We start from the raw sequence: 21,225 nt of genomic DNA, 5'->3' as shown, positions 1-21,225 counted from the left end.
AATTGAAGAAAGAGCCATTGATATGAATAGGTTATTACTTAAATATGACTACTTGCCTGTTTATATTATACATGTTATTTGTTTTTTGGGGGAGGGGGGTGGGAGGTAAGGGAGGTGTGAAATAGTTTAAAAAAAATAGAATGTTAAAGAAAGAAAATGTATTAAATGGTAGACGGCATTCAGATAGTGTTGTCATTGGTGGGGGTATAGGAAGGTAGTAGGGATTTAAGTAGTCACGCGATATGAATTAAAGAAAGTATACAATAGATACATTCAGCTGATTATATGAATATGACTACCTGTATATTAATATTACATGTGTAGGGTTTGTGGTAGTGTGAAATAGTCATACAGAGTCAAACAACGTAAATATATGATATATGACAAACGTTAACTATTTAATCGTCACAAACTCTCAGTCTAAATTACTAACGATGATATAGAGTCAAGTAGTCACGCGATATAAATTAAAGAAAGTATACAATAGATACATTCAGCTGATTAAATAAATATGACTACTTGTCAATATGAGATGTGTAGGTTCTGTGGTAGTGTGAAATAGACATACAATGTCAACGTAAATGTCTGAAATATGACAACCGTTAAATATTTAATCGTCACAATCTAACGAAGATATAGTATCAATCATATACATCATGAACGATACGCAGATGTTAATAAGAATATTAAACATTTTGTTTTTGTAGTATTTTACTTTTCTATATCCAAATAAATACACAAATTGTTTCACGTCATATTATTATTATTTTTTTATATGAATTAATGGATTGATTTCATCTTTTAAATTCTAATATATAATTAAAACTATTTATATTTTCGACAAAAATAATTATCCCTGATTAATTTGGGAAAAGTTTCTAATCGTCATAATCAATTTTCTTTCCCAGCTACGAAGATCTTTTAATTTGACCGCCCAAAAAAGAGGAAAAAAACATTAATCTATATCATCTAAACCTTTAATGAAGAAATTGTGATATGATGAACTTGGACAGATGTGCAGATACTGAAATTACGTCAACGGTTATCCTTCAAATAATAGTTCCTTGAAAGGAAAGAAAAAATACACGTTTGGCCACGTATGTAAGCTGGAACGTGCATCTAATTACGTTACTGGAATTCACCATTATATGTTAGTATAGTAGTTTTGTCATTATTATTCAAATCATTTGGAAAGGAAAAGACCATAGTCATCGCCTGGCACAGTGTTTGCAAATGCAATGATTCAGTTAAAATGTTTAGCATTATCGTGCAGCATCTATAGTATTGCAAAACAAATGTGTACCAATTTTATTTCTTCATCGTATATATGCATTTCTGGTATTGCAAATGTTCTTCAGTCCGTTCCACTTGCACGAAATATAGCTACGATAAGCAAATGGGATGCACTGTGGACGCTGCTTGACTAACAATATTTCAGTATAAGTATTGTTTTGTTTTGTTAATTATTGGAGAAACAGAGAAATAAAAGAAAAGGGTTGTTAGCATCCATTCAATTATCATATTAATATATTAACTCAATCTGCTAATTGTAATCCGTTGGGCCATGCTGGAACCAACCGTCAGAGAACTAATGAGTACTGGATACCAGGTTCAATAAACCGCCTGCGGGTTTGTAGCTAAAGCTACGCTTCTAAGGCAAGAGGTTCGAAACCGGTAAAGAAGGTCTTAATTCCACTGTTGGCAACTGCCACCTGTATCGAGCAATACTAGTTGTCACTCTCGGTAACCACGTCATACCCCCACAAGAATGACACATTCCGTGTTTAACACTTCCGGTAACCACGCCATACTCCATCAGAGAATGGTAATAATGCTATTATCCACACGGCTTATTATATACGCAAAACATAACGTAATATTTAGTCGATGCAAAATAAAGTGAATTTGTTGGATTCAAGCGCACAATCTGAATATGACTACGAATGCAACCTTTTTATCGATTGACCTTAAATGTCCGCCTTTTCTTTGAAATCGCGCTCAGACAGCACTTACGTAGCTAAATAGACACAATCGGCGACTCCGAGCAGCGGTGGTCACGTGACGTATAGTGGGTACAGAATCATAACAAACCATCGCGCGACATGTGCTCAGTGTTTAAGCACGGGGGATTGTCGTATCAAACAATGAAAAGTGAAGCAACAACAGGCAACTCAATTCCTTTCAGTTTGTCATGATTAATGCGTAATGTAGAAGAGAAAGTATCTCAAGTCATAAAGTGTTTATGAAAAAGTATAACAGATGGTAGGTAAGTGTTCACAAGAAAAACTTATGCAATCAAAGTCATTCTTTACACTTTTCTTTTTCTTTTGACAACATTTGAACAATGTTGCTGGTTTAACTAACATATGGAATTTTAAATTGAATAAGTTTCTGATCACCCTTCAAAGGAAAAACATAAGTCCAGTAGGTTTCATTATTGAGAAAATGATATAAAACATAGTAGTTATTATTGGCTGTACCTTAAAATGCAGGTTTTTGTTTGTTTTAATATCAGTATTAAAATGCAGGTGCTATGAACCAAAGTATAAGATTGTAGGACTAGGAGTAGGATTGTAAAGTAGGATTTTGAACTTTGCATGGTGGAAATACTATCCAGTAATTTTTGCGGTGAAACCATAATGATCTCCCAATGAGTTGGGTGGTTCTGAACAAACAATGGTATTGAAGACGATCAGAGCTTACTGATCGAAACGTTGAGTTGCTAAAACCACCCCAACTCATTGAGAGATAATGGTGTTACCTCAAACCAATATATTACAAAGATTGTTGTTAATGTTAATTTACTGCCATTCATTGCCTTAAAAGTTAAATGATTATATTTCCATGTTGTATTTATTACCAGGGGCAGATCAAGGATATTTGGGGGGGGGGGGGGTGGTCATGCGTACACTCATAAAGTTTACCATCACAGATAATAACCCCTGCATATTGTCATCTTTTTTATTTGTCTTTGTCAGAGCAGCCCCCCCCCCCCCAGATTACACATGAAGAAATTCAGCCGGCTAGGCCAACATTTCTACATGTATTATTTAGTCAAATTATAGGATGTTTTCATGTAACTGCAATAATTTTGCTCTTGCTAGGCATCACACATTATTCTATCAACTCAAGGTAGTGTTGAAAAGAATTTGTTTTTGTAGATGACATACTGTAGATGGTATACTCTATTCAGTACATGATAGTTATTGTGTTGAATACATGAATTAAACTTACAATAATACTGTTTGTTCGGTGTCAACCTGGTTTTCATTTATTTATTTTGTCAAATAAATACAACTGTAGTAGACATATATACAGCTTTCTTTTTTTTAAGCACATTTTCGCATAGATCTGATAAATGGAATGGATTAAACACAGGCATCAGATTGTTTTCCACTTTCTTTATGTTGACATAGATCTGATAAATGGAATGGATTAAACACAGAAATCAGATTGTTTTCCACTTTCTTTTCTATGTTGACAGAGATCTGATAAATGGAAGAGACTTAACATACAAATTGTTCAATTTACTCAACAAACTATTCCAATATTCTTCATCAAACAGTTTCCTTATTACTGCCATCTCATGTGAATCACTTAAATATACAACAAAGTCACACCATGGTAACCCTTAGATTGCTAATTGTCCTTGGACCTGATCGTAATACCCATGAGGATGATTTTTCATGAGGGAATATATGTTAGTGTGTCCTTTCTTTAAATAGAAACCTTTAGAGGAAACAGCTTCCTCGTGAGAAAGTTCTTTCTGAACAAGTGGACACTTTATCTCCAACAGTCCAAAGCACTCCTCCATGGATTGATCATACACTTTGCCATCTGGTGTTGCCCCAAGATGCGGCATATCTGGATTTACAAGAAGCCCACTCTCGAAAACTCTGAAATTCTTGATTTGTTTGGCACATTCCTTTGCATACACATTCCTCGCAGTTTTCTCATTGGCTTGCCCATGTGAAACCGATCGTATGCTGCCTAAATTTCTGCTGCAAAATACTGCTTTGAAGAAAGACTCTGTTGGCTCTTTTACTCTCTTATTTACTTTCCCAAAATTGGATGCAGTTAAACGCAGCTTTCTCTCCTTAAAAAACTTCCAGGATTTTGTGCCACTGTTTTTAGGATATTTGCCAAACCATTCCGACAAAGTTTGGCCGTTGACACTGGGCACACTTCCGATGGATTTAGAATGTTGAAATCGTGATGTAACCAACAAATGCAACAAGAATCACGACCCTTACAACAGTGGCACTCGGCTGACGCCATGTTGTTGCCATACACCGCACTTGGTTTGTTTACATTGTATACCCACTGTAGGTCACGTGACGCCGGTCGCCGATTGTGTCTATTACTTCCTTATCGAGAGTATCTCAACAATGTGATAAGGCAAGAAGGTAAGCGTTCAGATTGACCTCAAAATGAAAGTAACTATTAAGTACAGTTCCATTACGTTTATCAAATAACATCATGGGTTACACAATGAAATGCTCACTTGCGTTATAATAGCGACAACATGTTACTTTCATATTTTGCATTTGGATAATTTACCTTAAAATTAAGTTTGCTTCATCTGTTAAATTGTTGTCTGTTTAACTGATGTGATTTTTATATTTAATTTGATATCAAGAGATCTAGATATTTTTGTTATAGAAAATGATCGTCTGCGTTGAAATATAAACCCATCGACGTCCTTAGTTGCAGGCAAACATGAATCCTGAACCGTTGAAAAAATGTATATCACACTGTGAGTATTAGTCGTAAAGGCAAAGCAAACTTTCAGTACGTTTGGAAACTTCGACAGCACGTAATTGCAAGACCGGGTTTAAGCACCCACCTTTAAATGATATATTTAAATGATATATTTAAATGATATATCCTTAAAATGTTTGCACAAATCGTAAATGGTACCAAAATTTGAAATTTTTTAAAGCAACGAACCCACAAAATCAACACATTTGCTACAATTGTTGCTAGATCCGGGGATTCTACGATTGTACCAATGAGCTCAACTTATTAATAGATGTGCGTTTACTAAGTTTTCTGGTTGCTATATTACTTTTAGTGTGTTAAAATTCGACTTGTAAGTTACTACCACATTTATTCCTATAACGTGAATTTTAGTAAGACTAGAGGTCAGTAATAACGGCAGACTCCAGGCTACATAATTGTAAATCTATTTAGTCGCTTTACTGATGTACACTTGCAACAAAATATACTTGATCATCATAAAGAGGGACCTAACACAACATGTTACGAATTCAGTTCGTAGAAAGGCATTACATTGTTTATTTAGCCTTGTGTAATGTAACTACGCATACAGAGATTTTGGGAGGGATATATATTTACTGGTCGACTTAAAATCCTTCCCAAAGAAAATATTCAGATAAAGACGCTGGCAGTATAGAACTTTCCAGTCATTAACAAAGGCTGCAACTATCGCAAATGTTATGCTCGTTAAGTCTAGCCTTCCATATCATACCATACCTAGGATATCATACTACATACACAACTTTCTAAATTCTTATCACTACTGCTTGTTCAAGTCCACGTCTTTGATTGTCTATTTTACAGGTCATATATATATATATATATATATATATATATATATATATATAAATGAAAATCGTAATGAGTTGGAAAATCAAGAACAGTGAAAAAACTTTCAGCCTCCACCGGGATTCGAACCACGGGCCTCCCGCTCTGTACGCGGACACCCTAACCACTAGGCTATGGACGCTGATTGTATGTCCAGAGGTTCGAAACCGGTAAGGAAGATCGTAATTCCGCTGTAGGCGTTTGTCACCTATATCGAACAATACTAGTTCTCTTTTTGGTGACATATTTTGCCCTACTCTAGAGATCAAACATGATGCTATCCAACTCGAAAATCATTTATATATATATATTATATATATATATATATATATATATATATATATATATATATGTGTATATATATATATATATATATATATATATATATATATATATATATATATATATATATATATATATATATATATTTATTTATTAATGGAAGCTTCTCAAAACAGGAAACTATCTGTTCAGGGGTCGTAATACTTTGATTTAACAGGAAGTAATGAAGACATGTTTTTTCATTCCATACTGTGTGTGTATGTGAATTACATTGTACCACATTGTAACAGGGATAAGCACGATGAACCGTTCCGCCATTTTATAATGTCAACTATTAGAGTCTGTAAAGTTAACGAAATAGTTCCAGGAGAGAAAATCAGAGTAGAGGTAAGATTAAATTGACCATCAAGGAGAACAAATTCCATTTCTAGCAAATTCTATAAAAATAAAAATAAATCACAGTATTAGACTGCAGAGCGAGGTAACGTTAGTTTCTACAGATAACGTAGGTTTGATTCGTATGACCAATTAACTATAATGATGTTAAATGACCGTGACGTAGTTTGTTCCATATAGTGAAATGAATACATGATATACTTACATGTGTTTTATAATATTTATATCGTGATACAAGCTGAAGCTGATATGAAACTGTACAATATTGTAAAGTAACTGTATTGTACTATGAATAACACAACATATATTACCTTATTAAGTTAGGGTTATACAAGAAAACTACTGCATAGGGCCTTTTGTGCTTGTAATTTATTGCATTGTACCTACAACCCGTGACTATGTGACATTGTACTGTAATAAGAGAAGTAATAAGTATACTTTAATTAAGAGTTGAACGTTAGTGCAGTCGGTTACGTGTTTAGACACACGTTTAGTGTAACTCGTATAGTGTTATAGAGGATTATTTTCATCCGATAACCAAACATGTCTGTAGTATCAGACTCAGTATGTACCTGACTTTTTTACTGTCCGTCCTGTATTTGCTATTGTCCCACATCTGCTGAAGACACTTGTCTTGTTCCTATACCAACATATGCTGGACATGTAAATTTGTATTAAGGTACATACATTTAGAGGCAATAGTACAAGCTGCAGGGGCACTTCTCCGTACAAAATTACAATTCCCCCCCCCCCGAGTCCCACCATTAAAGCATTAAAACACCATGCACCTTCTCTATTGGTGATTAATTGTGTTGCCCTTCTCTAGAAGACATTGGTGCCCCACCAGTGCCCCCTGAAAAAAAAAATGGTCCTGACGACATCACTGTTTATGAATCATAGCAACTATGAACTCTCCATTAAATAGTGCAGATTCCGGAAATTTCACAAACAAGTTTCGGCTTTGTTATTATACTAGAATCGTTCACATTCATGTTTCGTAACCAATCAGTGTTCAGGTTTTATCTAGCAAGTCCGAAACAGACATGGTAAATGAATATATTCAACTAGTTCACGATCTTGGTTTTTCCATTAACTAAACGCTTTTATGTCCAATTTCCTCGTTTATTTGGCAAATTTTAGTGAAGTTATTAAGCTTCTTTTTATTGTACGTTATTACCAGTTAGAGTTAAGCGGATTTTCAACACAAACTGCAGTTTTAAGTATATATATATATATATATATATATATATATATATATATATATATATATATATATATATATATATATATATATATATATATATATATATATATATATATGATTGTAAATACTTTGACAGTGTAAATTATGAGTAGACGTGGTACCGTGATACACATATATTAAATTATGTAGGCCTATGAAGTATACTGGCACTAAGATTTAGAGGACAGGAAGTGTAATGCATATAGCATATGGTTCATACAGTTAGAGGACAGATACTGGTATTATAATGTATGTATTCTTTAACATTAGTGGACATCAGGTGAATGTATAATGTAAGCGTGTAGGCCTATGAAGTATACTGGCTTAAGAGTTAGAGGACAGGAAGTGTAATGCATATAGCATATGGTTCATACAGTTAGAGGACAGATACTGGTATTATAATGTATGTATTCTTTAACATTAGTGGACATCAGGTGTATGTATAATGTAAGCTTGTAGGCCTATGAAGTATACTGGCTCTAAGAGTTAGAGGACAGGAAGTGTAATGCATATAGCATATGGTTCATACAGTTAGAGGACAGATACTGGTATTATAATGTATGTATTCTTTAACATTAGTGGACATCAGGTGTATGTATAATGTAAGCTATGTAGGCCTATGAAGTATACTGGCTCTAAGAGTTAGAAGACAGGAAGTACAGTGTATATAGCATATGGCGCACACAGTTAGAGGACAGATACTGGTATTATAATGTATGTATTTTTTAACATTAGTGGACATCAGGTGTCTGTATAATGTAAGCTATGTAGGCCTATGAAGTATACTGGCACTAAGAGTTAGAGGACAGGAAGTACAATGTATATAGCATATGGTTCATACAGTTAGAGGACAGATACTGGTATTATAATGTATGTTTTCTTTAACATTAGTGGACATCAGGTGTATGTATAATGTAAGCTTTGTAGGCCTATGAAGTATACTGGCACTAAGAGTTAGAGGACAGGAAGTACAATGTATATAGCATATGGTTCATACAGTTAGAGGACAGATACTGGTATTATAATGTATGTATTCTTTAACACTAGAAGACATCAGGTGTCTGTATAATGTACTTTATGTAGGCCTATTTTGTATACTGGCACGTACAGTTAGATGATAGGAAGTGTAATGTATGTAGCATCTGTTGCATACAGTAAGATGACAGATACTGGTATTAAAATGTATGTATTCTTGAACATTAGAGGACATCATGTGTCTGTATGATATATGTTGTGAAGGCCTATTTAGTATACTGGCATACATAGTTAGAGGACAGGAAGTGTAATTTATGTACCATATGTTAATTCTTTCTGTAGTAAACATTATTCACTTAAATATCACACAATTAAGAGATCTCAGAAAGTCGTTCCATGGATTACTTCCGGTAGTGTTCGTTCTGTAACTACAAAAGCATTTCTTTACAGCTGCACTCCTTCAAACAAGCTTAAATACACCATTTTTCACAATTTGGCAACCAGTATTCGCGTAGCAAAGAAATCTAACTTTACAAACAATATTCTGTGAATAAATGACTGACCTCAGGAAAACTGGAATGTTATTAAGGAAATCATTGGCAAAACGAAAGGATTCTGCCCGGGTTAATAATTATAAGCTTTTACATATAATGATAATGGAATTGAAAATGACCTATAGGTTGCAAAGTGTATCAATGATAACATCTCTAATATTAATCAAAATCTTGCTGACAAGATTCAATATTTAAAAAGGTAAACAAATAACGAAAAATGTCTGGACATTTTAAAACAATGGAAAGAGTAAAGACATTTATAGCGATAGCTGGATTCGGATCAGAGGTCTGTTTCGAACCCCGTTGTAGACATTAACTTACTTTGCTCTTTTCTCAGATTTCATTTTGTGATGTTCCTATGGGCTGCAACCCCCGCCCAAATTCCTACGCCTATGTCGATATATATATATTGTCATATAGCTACAACTCTAGCAACCTCGAATTTCACGGAAAGTTTGGTTAGTGCTGTCACAATTGCTACTAAGTGTAACTTTGCATCATGCATGGGATAGAAGGTCGAAAAGGGAACACTTAGTATCATCCAATTAACACATATACGTGAATTACAGTAAACAGGGAGTAGTGCTCGACAGCATCATCACGCATAGTAACACGAGCATATATCAAATTGTGGGTGCATGTTATACCGTCAACAAGCTAAAGTACTTACAATACTGTAGCATATTAGGGTTGCTACACTTGGTACAGGGAAACAAAAATATAGCAACCACTAACGTAGAATATGAGGATTGCTACAATGGGAACAAAACTATAGCTACCACTAATGTAGAATATGAGGATTTCTACACTTGATACAGGGAGACAACACTATAGCAAATACTAATGTAGCATATTAGGAATGCTACTCTTGGTACAGGGGAACAACACTATAGCAAATACTAATGTAGCATATTAGGATTGATACGGGGGAACAAAATTATAGCAACCACTGATGTAAAATATGAGGATTGCTTCACTGGGAACAAAACTATAGCTACCACTAATGTAGAATATGAGGACTGCTACACTTGATACAGGGAGACAACACTATAGCAAATACTAATGTAGCATGTTGGGGTTGCTACACTTGATACAGGGAGACAACACTATAGCAAATACTAATGTAGCATGTTGGGGTTGCTACACTTGATACAGGGAAACAACACTATAGCAACTACTAATGAAACATATTAGGATTGCTACACTTGATATAGGGGAACAAAACTATAGCAACTTGTAATGTAGCATATTAGGATTGCTACACTTGGTACAGGGGAACAAAACAATAGCAACTACTAATGTAACATATTTGGATTGCTACACTTGATACAGGGAAACAAAACTATAAAAACTTCCAATGTAACATATTAGGTTACTATACTTGGTACAAGTGTAATGGCAAGAGTTAACAAACACAAATAAACTCAATAACAATAACTTATGCTTCCATTATTTTATTCAAGGGTCTCGCAAGTATCGCTGGGTATTGGAGCCAGCGACTCAAAATAGTTTAGATATAATTTGCAGAGAACAAAAGAGAACGGTGGACCACACTTAGGGCCTTCAGAGCTAGAAGTGCATCTGCAATGAAACATAACCAGAAAAGCATTAAAAATATGTGTAAATTGGTCAAACGTAACAAAAAGGTTAACCAGTCGTACCTATATAGCTTCCAACAGTTGCCAAAATATTCCACAACAACATAGCATCGATGACTGAGAATAAGAATTACTATCAACGCAGACCATCTACTTAATTTGCATACATTAACAGAGGACATAGTCTTTACGACTGTAATAAGACACGTCTGCCTACTCATATCCTGTGTAGATTTCATTCATTAAAACAACGGGACTTCAACAAGTCAACCCCACGGTAGGAATAATAACGACACAACCATGTGGTACCGGCTTAACCTAGTGTAACTCACATGGGTGAACATTGTAGTAAAACTGTTGTAAGATAAGTATTATACTCAAGTAAACTGGGTTTCCTAAATGCATACATCCAGAACATGTCGTTTGTTCATTAAACAAGACATAACTAGATACCAATATAAATACAGACATATGTACTTTAACGGTTAGTGGAAGTGGCCACCTTTAAATACAGATATATATGCAATCGTAAACACTAACGGTACATGGGCGCGGCCATTTTAACTACCGCCATCTTACTGAGGGCGCAATTCCAAATCTGAATACTTCCCCAACTGGTCAATCTAAAGTATCTCCACACGTGTACTCACATGAGAATCATGCAGGTTCTCATGTTTATCTTACATCTTAGTTACGGACACAATATATATACACTCTTAATTATTACAACAGAAATGAGCATGACAAATAACAGACTTCAATCCGCTTAATTTGATGTAAAAGTCACGTTCCTATACCCACTTAATCGATGTTAAGGCTACGATTCCTACATACACTTAACGTTAACGGTAATCGACCAGTAGCCTATACATAGCGTACACATTGTTAAATAGACCAGCCTACACTAAACGAGTGAAACTTGACAGAGCACCCGAGTGAGCATTGAAACTATAATCGAACTGTGGGCTTGTTTTTAATACGTAAAACACACAAATTACTTGGAAAACATTACATATTGTCTTCAATATACGAATAATTACCTTTGAAGCTCAACTCGCCCAGCAACGTTTGATATTCTCGAAGAGAAAGTGTATGAACGTAGTTTACTAACAGCAGTCGAAATAGCGTGTGTGGAGGGTCGTAAACAACAGACAGACCAGTGCTAAGATTATAGACGCTTAAACAATAGGGATAGTTGTTCTGGTTACACCAACATGCTAAGAAGCAGTTTCAGGTCAAAGGTCATCACTATGATCGAGGAATTTGATGAAGTTATATGAGGGCGCTCGATATTCCCTCACACTCCCCTGCTAAAATTGTGTTTGTCCTCAAACATGACATTGCCCCAAACTTAACACTAACGTGGAAGCTTAAAAGAAAATGTGAAAAGCAAAATAGACTAAAACTCTAACTACCTGAGAAAAGTACAAAATAAATGTTATAAAATGGCTCGGCTGTTGCAGTGAAACACCTGCAATCATAATCTAAAGCTAAAGAAAGAAGAAATAGTAAAGATGAAAGAATATGAAATTGGATGGAGTTCAACTGAATAATTTGGAAGGAGATGAACTGACAATTTGTAAGGTGAACTGAACAATTTGGATGGAGTGAAAACATATGCGACTCATTTCCTTTGTTCACCTTTTTCATAGTTTTTGAAACTGACTAGACTTTACAAAGTATAGACTGACAAGAAACGTGGTTAAGGCTTGAATGGCAAGATTTTGTTCTTATGTCAATATAGTTTCAAATTCATTTGTAAGTACAAGTAGAGAAAACTTTTTTTCTCTTTTTGGGTAACTGCAAACTCAGTTTTTCTTTTTTTTTCTTTTTAAAGTACATAGTAGAGAAAATGTTTTCTTTTTCTTTTTGGATAACTTCAAACTCAGTTCAGGAGGAACTAAACAAGTTTGGTGGACACTCTTCTCTTAAATTCAGAGTATGAAAAGTTGAGTGCTAATTGAGTACACTCCTCGGATTTCTATGTACATTGCTGTGAACGCCTCTCGTTATACGGGAACTTCTCCTAACATCATCGTCTGAATCTTCTGGGTATGCCCAGTCGTCAGTCTCTATCTCTGGTAGCTGATCGGAATCGTCCTTCAGTAAGGGACAGGGCCGGATTTCCCGTCTATGCACTTTCTTCGTAGCACCAGAGCCGTCTGCTTGTTCAATTATGTATTCGGAACCACCGCCTGGACGTTCTACAACCTTGTAGACGGTCTCGCCCCATTCGTCCGCGATTTTGTGTCTACCTGTTGGATGTGTCTTGAGGTAAACTCGAGTACCAAGCTCCAAGGGTTGCTCTTGAGCTCTTTTGTCGAAGTGAGACTTCCTGTATGCAGCTTCCTGCCTCAGTTTCTCCCCTGCTTTCTTGAATGCCAATTGGAGAGAGCTAGTATGTTTGGCTAACCATGGGTGAACATCCAGACAGTTCTGGGTGCTGTCTGCTCTTCCTAGCAGAAAGTCGACTGGTAAAATGGGATCTCTCCCGAACATCAGATAGAATGGGGTGAGTCCCGTTGAAGCATGGGGGGTGGAATTGTAGATGTGGCAAACTTCAGGCAAGTGCTCTGACCATCTTCTTTTCTTGGTTTGCGGCAGTGCTTTCAGCAGATCATGTAACGTTCTATTAAAACGCTCAGCTTGCCCGTTCCCTTCAGGATGATAAGGCGTTGTTTTGGTTTTGACAATACCATATAATTTACATAAACTGTGGATGAGATCAGACTCAAAATTTCTACCTTGGTCAGAATGTAGTCTCTTGGGTACACCGAAAACAAGGAACCAGTTTGTTGCTAATGCCTTAGCCGTCGTAACAGCAGTTTGATCCCTCGTTGGAATAGCACGGGTAAACTTCGAAAAGACATCAGTGACTATCAAAACATTCTCCTTTCCACATGCATCTCTTTCTATCAGGGTAAAATCAATGGCTAACAGTTCATTGGGTCTTGAGGCCATCATGTGTCGTAACGGTTCTCTTATCTTTGGTGGATTTTTTGCCCTTGTACAACGGTCGCACTGGTCACAATGTTCGGTAACATCTTTGGCAAGTTTAGGCCAGTAGCACCGGGTCTTTACCAAGGCAATTGTCCTTTTATGTCCTTGATGTCCTGTTTCATCATGGCAGGCAGTCAAGACTTCCGAACGCAGAACTTTGGGCAATAGAAGTTGATCATTTCCATTGCAGGAACGGTACAAAAGTTCCTCTTTTTCTAATAATTTGTCCCACTCTCTTAACAGCAGCTTAGTTTCTGGATCGTTTGGTAGGTTGTCGTCTCCAGCAACTGGTTTCCTTCCCTCTTTCCAGAACTTTCTAAGGGAAGAGATGGCTGGGTCCTTCAGCTGAAATTCTCTTAACTGATCCTTTGAATAGGATGGAAACACAAGCGCTGACGTTTTCCATTCACTGGTTTCACAGGTGATGGCGTTCAGTTCACAGTCTACAGTTACATGTTGCAATTCTGTCGGTACAATAGACGATTTTGCTACACTGACAAAATCAGAGTGGGTTATAAGTGGATCACTGGAGGTTGTACGAGGTCTCCTGGAAAGGGCATCCGCAGCTTGGTTAAGTCGCCCTGGTTTATATAATACATCGAAGTCGAACATAGCAAGTGCACCTACCCATCGTTGGCCAACGGCATCAAGTTTGGCAGAATTTAGGTGAGCCAAAGGGTTATTGTCTGTGTATACCGTAAATTTATTACCTAAAAGGTACTCTCGAAACTTTTCCGTGACTGCCCATTTGAGGCCCAGGAGCTCTAACTTCATACTGGAGTATTTGTCCATATTTCTTTCAGCACCCCTCAAGGTTCTACTAGCGTATGAAATGACCCTTCTCTTTCCATTCTGGTTTTGCATTAGAACAGCTCCCAATCCTTGGAAAGACGCATCAATCTCCAGCTCAAAAGGTAGTAAGAAGTCAGGATAGGCTAACACAGGTTGAGTACACATGGCTTTCTTCAGGATTTCAAATGCCTGCTGATGCTTGATGCCCCACGGGAACACAGACGTTCTCTTTGCCTTGACATCGTTCATGCAATGAGCAACAAGCTCATGCAGTGGTCCAGCTATCTTTGAAAACCCTGGCACAAATCGTCTGTAAAAGGAACAGAGACCCAGAAATGAACGTACCTCCTTGAGACTTTTCGGTGTCGGCCAGTCACGAACAACTTCTATTTTACCAGGGTCTGCTTTAACACCAGATTTCGTAACGCAGTGGCCCAAGTACTTTACTTCTCGTTGAAAGAATGCACACTTTGGAATTTTTATCTTAAGCCCGAATTGACGGAGTCGTTGAAATACAAGCGTTAAGTTGTTGACATGGTCTTCAAAGGTCTTTGAAAATACTAGTATGTCATCGAGATAACAGAGGAGGGTCTGGAAGAATTGGTCCCCCAGGCAGCACTGCATGAGTCTCTGAAATGTCCCAGGAGCGTTGCAGAGACCAAACGGCATTCTGTTGTACTCGTATAGGCCAAAGGGTGTGATGAAGCTGGTCTTATGCTTGTCCTCATCAGCAATGGCAACTTGATGATAACCAGACAGTAGGTCAATTGTGGAAAACCACTGGGCTCCATGTAGTGCATCCAATGATTCATCGATTCTGGGGATGGGGTAGGCATCCTTTATAGTCTTACTGTTTAACTGCCGATAGTCGACGCATAATCTCAAGGAACCATCAGGTTTGCGAACCAGAACAGTCGGTGAGGCGAATGGACTCGAACTTTCTCGTATCACCTGCCTTTCGAGTAACTTCCGGATGTGTTCTCTCACCTCCTCAAACTGCGATGGGGGAATTCTTCTGAAAGCCTGTTTGACTGGCTTCTCATCAGTCAATCGGATTTGATGAGTGATCTTGTCAGTGAAACCAAGGTCGTCATCATCAACAGCAAACACATCCTGATATGATTCAAACATTTCTGCTGCTTGAATTTGCTGTTCCGGATTCAAAGACGGCCAATGAGGGACAATCGACTCCAGTTTGTCATGCAGCATGACGTTATTTACTGTGACACTGATACTCTCGTAGGAAACACGGTCATCTGCGATTGAAGCAACACACTGAAGCTTCGCTAATGGCATTCTAGGATTAAGGTAAATGTCATCTTTGGTAACGTTGATGACAGGCAATCTAATCTGGCCATCATGTATCTTCGTTAGGGTATGTCCAACTAGTATTCCTTTCGGTAACTGCTCCACTGCTTCAGCCACTACTTCAACATCACTGTGTTGTCTCGGACAGGAGGCAACAACCACCTTACACGATTGGGCTGGTACAACCACAGCAGCAGTTCTGGGAATCCTCACCAGACCTTCCACTACCTGGGGTGACTTAGGGGGAGCTTTCAAACAAAACTGATTCACGAAGGTGTCCTGATCCAGGTTCTCCAAGATATTCATCCCTATCAGCATTGGGATCTCTCTTCTCACCTTAGCTACTAGGATACCTCGTCCAGGTATTTCTATACCACCAAGTTGTACATCTGCCTCAAAATAACCATTGTAGGGGATTTTCAAATTGTTAGCAGCATTGACGGACAGCCATTTCAGTTGTTCCAGCTCGATCCCTCGAAACGTCTCCAGGAAACAGTCTTCTGTCATAATCGTGACTTGTGAGCCAGTGTCCAAAACACCTAACACTGGGGTACCGTTGATAATGATCGTGGTTGTTGGACAAGTCCCAATCAGAGCACTTGCCAGTTTTGTAGAGCCCTCCAGAACACCTATGGGACCCAGCTCCTGGCTCACGGAACTGGGCACATCTAGTTTCCCTGGTTAGGTCTAGGGACAGGAGAAGGAGCCAAACACTCACTTGCATAGTGACCTTTCAGGTGGCATCTGCGGCATTCTATCTGGGATTTGTCTACAGGACGGGAGCGAGGTTTATTTCTGGCAGGCCTTTCTTCCAATTTCATTAACCGAATATCTACCTCTTCTTGCTTGGCCTTCATTGCCTCTAAAATTTCTGTCTGGGATTTTAGGGCTGCACTTAGGGTCTCAAGAGCACTACCAAACTTGCTGTCAACTTCTGTTTGGTAGGCGTTGACTTTTCTGATCTGTCTGCGTCTCTTTGAGACTACGTCATCATCGGCCAGATCTATGGCAAGATCCCGCAGCTTGATAAAGGCAATGTTAGGTTCTTCCATCAACGTCCGCTTAACCTCCCGTCGTAACACTCCATCTGCCAACCCCTCCCTAAACTGACCTTTTATTGTTGCTTCTGTATCAGGAGCACCAGGCATTCTCTTCAAACGGTCACCAAGCATCATTAAGGAGAAGGCAAATTCTGCAATTGTTTCATCTTCTGTTTGGACGCGGTTGCAGATATCTCTCAGCACACTCCCTAATGTGTGTTTGTCGCCAAAGGTGTCAGTTAGTGTCTGGAGGATGCTGCTAGGGTCATTAGCAATTTTCGATGGATGGTGTTTGATCTCCTGACGCGCTGGTCCTTCTAAATGGGCAAGGATGAAATCTGCCGCCTCGGCACCCTTCAGTTTTCTCAGCTTGATGGCCGCTCTCACATCTTCGCAGAAATCTGTTAGCCTAGTTGAACCATCCGACTTCCCAGAAAACACACGAAGTCTTTCTTGGGGCATGACATAGACGGGCTGAGGTACATCATCCCTTCCGGCTTCTCTCGCCTTCTTAAGCTCAACCTCCACTTCAGCCAGCCTCCTCTTAAGTTCTTTCAGTCCAGCAGTCATCTTTTCCACCGTTCTCTTTTGTTTTAATATTTTTTTTTTTTGAATTTTGGCTTCACATGCGAGACCCCACTCGTACTACCAATTTGTAATGGCAAGAGTTAACAAACACAAATAAACTCAATAACAATAACTTATGCTTCCATTATTTTATTCAAGGGTCTCGCAAGTATCGCTGGGTATTGGAGCCAGCGACTCAAAATAGTTTAGATATAATTTGCAGAGAACAAAAGAGAACGGTGGACCACACTTAGGGCCTTCAGAGCTAGAAGTGCATCTGCAATGAAACATAACCAGAAAAGCATTAAAAATATGTGTAAATTGGTCAAACGTAACAAAAAGGTTAACCAGTCGTACCTATATAGCTTCCAACAGTTGCCAAAATATTCCACAACAACATAGCATCGATGACTGAGAATAAGAATTACTATCAACGCAGACCATCTACTTAATTTGCATACATTAACAGAGGACATAGTCTTTACGACTGTAATAAGACACGTCTGCCTACTCATATCCTGTGTAGATTTCATTCATTAAAACAACGGGACTTCAACAAGTCAACCCCACGGTAGGAATAATAACGACACAACCATGTGGTACCGGCTTAACCTAGTGTAACTCACATGGGTGAACATTGTAGTAAAACTGTTGTAAGATAAGTATTATACTCAAGTAAACTGGGTTTCCTAAATGCATACATCCAGAACATGTCGTTTGTTCATTAAACAAGACATAACTAGATACCAATATAAATACAGACATATGTACTTTAACGGTTAGTGGAAGTGGCCACCTTTAAATACAGATATATATGCAATCGTAAACACTAACGGTACATGGGCGCGGCCATTTTAACTACCGCCATCTTACTGAGGGCGCAATTCCAAATCTGAATACTTCCCCAACTGGTCAATCTAAAGTATCTCCACACGTGTACTCACATGAGAATCATGCAGGTTCTCATGTTTATCTTACATCTTAGTTACGGACACAATATATATACACTCTTAATTATTACAACAGAAATGAGCATGACAAATAACAGACTTCAATCCGCTTAATTTGATGTAAAAGTCACGTTCCTATACCCACTTAATCGATGTTAAGGCTACGATTCCTACATACACTTAACGTTAACGGTAATCGACCAGTAGCCTATACATAGCGTACACATTGTTAAATAGACCAGCCTACACTAAACGAGTGAAACTTGACAGAGCACCCGAGTGAGCATTGAAACTATAATCGAACTGTGGGCTTGTTTTTAATACGTAAAACACACAAATTACTTGGAAAACATTACATATTGTCTTCAATATACGAATAATTACCTTTGAAGCTCAACTCGCCCAGCAACGTTTGATATTCTCGAAGAGAAAGTGTATGAACGTAGTTTACTAACAGCAGTCGAAATAGCGTGTGTGGAGGGTCGTAAACAACAGACAGACCAGTGCTAAGATTATAGACGCTTAAACAATAGGGATAGTTGTTCTGGTTACACCAACATGCTAAGAAGCAGTTTCGGGTCAAAGGTCATCACTATGATCGAGGAATTTGATGAAGTTATATGAGGGCGCTCGATATTCCCTCACACAAGGGAACAAAACTATAGCAACTAATGTAGCATGTTGGGGTTGCTACAGCTTGGTACAGGGAGACAACACTATAGCAACTATTTATGTAACATATTAGGATTGCTACACTGGTACAGGGGAACAAAACTATAGCAACTACTATTGTAGCATATTAGGATTGCTGTACTTGATATCGGGGGACAAAACTATAGCAAATACTATTGTAGCATGTTAGGGTTACTACATTAAGTTCAGAGGAACACAACTGGAGCAACTATTAATGTAACATACATGAGGGTTGCTTCACTTTGCACAGGGAAAAAAAACTATAGCAAATAATAATATTAAATATAAAGGTTGCTACATTTGGTACAGGGAAACAAAACTATAGCAACTACTTATGTAGAATATGAGGATTGCTACACTTGATAAAAGGAAACAAAAATATTGCAACTACTAATGTAACATATTAGGGTTGCTACACTTGATACAGGGAAACAAAACTACAAATACTTACGTAGAATATTAGAATTGCTACACTTGGTACATGGGAACAAAAATATAGCAAGTACTATTGTAGAATATTAGGATTGCTACACTTGATACAGGGAAACAAAACTATAGCAACTATTAATGTAACATATTAGGAAATGCTACTTCTGGTACAAGGGAACAAAACTACTGCAACTACTTATGTAACGTATTAGGATTGCTACACTTGGTACAGGGGAACAAAACTATAGCAACTACTAATGTAGCATATTACGATTGCTATAATTGGTTACATATAAACAGCATTTCTATCCTTTTCCTTTGTCAAGTATTCTTTCGTTTGTTTTATATATATTAATATACTCCTATCTTTTCTATTTCTCTTTTTGTGTTGCTTTTCTTTATGCTAGCTACCATTTCTGTGAATTGGATTTGCACGAAAAGATACGAGTGGCCTCTTTGATATGTCTTTTATCCTTCCAACACATTGTAAAACTTACAGCGGGTAAAATAGAAAATGAAACCAAATTCAGTCAGGCTAGATATTGTTTGGATTTCTCCGGCAAAGGAAATGACCGTGCTAGGAGTATTTCTAATAAATATCTATAAGCAATGTTTGGATTAATAGTTATTGCATCCTTCCGTCAGTTCAACCGCCAGCGCATCGTAGACATTATTGACCTCACATTATGATAATATCATGTATGTTATGTATATCTATATATATATGTATCGCGTGTTGTAGGACAATATCTTTTCCGGGTTTCCACACTTCACTAAACTATATATATGTGCTGTGTTATGACATACACTCTCAACGATGAAGCTGTCAGCAGAAATCCATAGTGGTTAATATACACCACAGTGTCGTCTTTTACTTTATTTTATGGGAAGACTGGATCAGGCGAATTGGAGTGTACGTAGCAAATGACTTAAGTTACTTTTGACCTCATGTATAGGCCCAGTAATGATTAAGTATCAGCTCAATCCAATAAGCGCAACGTTGTGTATAATATATGATTTGCCTGTCATAGAATTAAGCTAGTTGTAGTAGTACTTTATTTACCTCTCTGTCGTTACAGACCAGTCTAGCAGGTTACAACTCATTTGGTTTTATTGCAGAGTAATATATAGCGAAATAGTTGTTAACATTAACGCTTGTGCCTCAACTCAGATACATTGATATTTTTTTCACACTACATCACTGCCGTAACTTGTAGGCCTATATCAATTATAAGGAATGTTTGGAGCAAAGAGTAGCTATTTGCGATCCACATTTTTATTGGGTGTAATTTTGTTTATAGATATTTATTTAAAGTTACCTTTTGTTATTGTTTGGAACTATATGTCAAGCAGGTTCCTTTGTGTCACTCTAAGTTTGACCTCTTTCAAGGAGAACGGCAGGGAGGGGACATCTTGTAATTTTACTGCTGAGAGGGAGAAAATAATGAAGATAGGACGTTATATTTATAGTGGTTATGGACACTTCAATATACTGTCTTGAAAATCAATAAATTATTCAAATTATTTAATAGAACATAATCTCAGGAAGTAAAGCCCATTATAATATGAAGGTAAAAAACTATTAAATTCCACTTAGTACTGGTTCTTGTCAAAATCACTATGCATCTGTGTGTCCGAAATCCTTAGTGCATAAGCTTTGTACAATCTCATGAAGCATATAGCGTATGCATATGAACTATGTGCGTGATCTAACACTGTAGCTAGATACCCGTACGTATACGTCCGTCAGTTTCAACCTAGTTTCCTGATTGCGCACTAGAGAAATCGTTG

The 21,225-nt window shown here is 37.5% G+C and overlaps 1 protein-coding gene across 8 annotated transcripts in view; it reads left to right on the top strand.

Annotated features, from left to right (window-relative positions):
- Positions 1 to 21,225, top strand: part of LOC139969978 (NLR family CARD domain-containing protein 4-like) — a 585,990-nt gene that overhangs the window by 104,018 nt on the left and 460,747 nt on the right. For 6 of the 8 annotated variants that reach the window (XR_011793854.1, XR_011793848.1, XR_011793846.1 and 3 more), the window contains exon 1: positions 18,964 to 20,347. The gene's annotated coding sequence lies outside the window, so the exon portion shown is untranslated. Of the gene's footprint in view, positions 6,277 to 18,963; positions 20,348 to 21,225 lie in introns of those variants that run through there. The other 2 variants (XR_011793853.1, XR_011793851.1) reach the window with 1 other exon arrangement.

The sequence above is a fragment of the Apostichopus japonicus genome, chromosome 7 (assembly GCF_037975245.1).
Source record: "Apostichopus japonicus isolate 1M-3 chromosome 7, ASM3797524v1, whole genome shotgun sequence".
NCBI lineage: Eukaryota > Metazoa > Echinodermata > Holothuroidea > Aspidochirotida > Stichopodidae > Apostichopus > Apostichopus japonicus.
This window is presented reverse-complemented; position numbering and strand designations above follow the sequence as displayed.